The sequence below is a fragment of the Propithecus coquereli genome, unplaced genomic scaffold, assembly GCF_000956105.1.
Source record: "Propithecus coquereli isolate 6110/MARCELLA unplaced genomic scaffold, Pcoq_1.0 Scaffold1, whole genome shotgun sequence".
Lineage (NCBI taxonomy): Eukaryota > Metazoa > Chordata > Mammalia > Primates > Indriidae > Propithecus > Propithecus coquereli.
The window spans coordinates 4348411-4350382 of record NW_012133857.1 but is presented as its reverse complement, the minus strand read 5'-3'; the positions used below and the strand labels follow the sequence as shown (position 1 = coordinate 4350382).

Genomic DNA, 1972 nt, shown 5'->3' with positions numbered 1-1972 from the left:
GATTACTCCCTTGCTATCTATCATATGGCCCCACCTTATTAATTTTACTTTCTACTCCTTTTCAGGAATCTTATGCCTCAATACTTTCCTAAAAGTCCCTTGGACTGGAATTTCCAATTTCCATTGTTCCATATTGCACTATGTTCTAGGTGTGGCCTGAACACTGCTTCTACCCTTAAGCTTTCTCATCCTCTGAGCACCTCACGGACTGAAGCCAAAGGACCCTTAAAACCACTGGCAATCTGACATAAGTGTTCTCCCTTTTCCTCCACAAGCAATTACAAACCTTTATCTCTGCAAACCTACATTCCCTCATCCCTTCTTCTCAGTGTTATGACCTTGCTAACTCCAGAGAAATTCAGCGATCAAAGTGAAAATTCTCAATTACTGACAGCAAACCTAGAAATTATCTAAACCCACCTTTTCTTCCTTTTTATCCTCATGCAAAGGACATCCTTCCTCTAAAGCTAATCCCTACTCCTCTTCCCTAGACTCCATCCCATTTTGCTTTTCCAAGGACCAAACTTCCCTCCTTCAATTAGCTCCTTTCCCAGAAGCAAACATACTCAAGTCACCAGCTTTACAAAAACAAAACATCTAAACCCCTTATGTTTCCCCACTGCCCTCTTCCCCTCACCTTGACAATCTCAAGCAAAATTCTTTTCCTGGCTCCCATGTCCCCCGCAATTTCCCACCTCTCACCACTCTTTCCCAATCTTTCCCTCTAGTCATCTCTTCTTGCTCACTGTACCCCTGGGCAATCAGTGACCACCTATATATCCAGGAATCCTAAATCTGTCCTGAAACCTCTCCTTCTTGTGTCTTTAATTATCATAGCTCTTACTATGAACCAGTCATTGGGCTATACATTATGACTTATTAATTACTCTGAAGCATACCACATAAATAAGGAAACTAGATTTTTGGGATAATGTGCCTAAATCACATAGCTTTAAAGAGGTGGAGCTAGGATCAGAGTATAGCTTGTCAGCACCCTTGCATATCCAGTCTGCATGGCATCTAACTCACCTCCCCTGGATAAACTCACACCCCACCTCACGTTCTCCAACCAAAGCCAGAGGTACGAGCCAGAAATTGGTAGCACTTTGTTTTTACTTTCCCTCCAGCCTAATGTATGATCAAGGCCAACTAAATAGCATCATCACTACCACTTCCTTAGACTATACTGCCGGACTTCACAGCATCAACCCCAGCCTTCCCAGACTTTATCCCGTAAGATTCAGTCCAACAGTTCAGTGATCTGAGGTTATCACTCCATTAAAAAACCCTCAGTGGCTTCCTGTGTTCCTACATAAGATCTAACCACTAACTTCCATCCTCATTGTGGCCCCTATAGCTAGTCCTCCACATAAACAGGTTTATTTCCTATCTCATAACCATCCTTCCCGTTCCTCACACCACCTTCCTCTCAGGTTTTCAGCTGTAGATTCCATGAATTTAGACAATTCCCCACCCCAGAGTACAGGTAGTCCCAAATTATCTACATTTTCCCTATTATACAAGCTATTACATTATCACTTGCCTGTCAATATCAAGCAAATGAATGTGTATCCTTTACCTCAGTGGAGGTTGGAAGCTACCTTGTTTGGAAAATGAGCTTCATTTTAAATGCATCATTAAATTTCCAAGATGAAGTATAGCCTTATAGTATTTAAATCCATCCAGGATACTTCACTGTCCAAAATTACTAAAATCTTACAAAGAATCAGAAACCCCATCTACCATACAGAGGTCAAGTGAAGTGCTTAAGACTAAAAATATTTTGGATTTTGGAATATTTGCATATACATTAACATCCCTGGGGATGGGACCTAAGACTAAGCATGAAATTTGTACATAAGACCTAAGTTAACTATTTTTTTCCTTGGAGACACTGAATAATGTTGTGTGCCTGCATTTTGTGTTCAACCTGGCATGAGGTCTGATGTGGAATGTTCCACTTGTGGTATCA

At 41.1% G+C, this 1972-nt stretch overlaps 1 protein-coding gene across 1 annotated transcript in view; it reads right to left on the bottom strand.

The window, feature by feature from the left end:
- Positions 1 to 1972, bottom strand: part of RPL14 (ribosomal protein L14) — a 31590-nt gene that overhangs the window by 9859 nt on the left and 19759 nt on the right. The gene's annotated exons all lie outside the window — the stretch shown is intronic.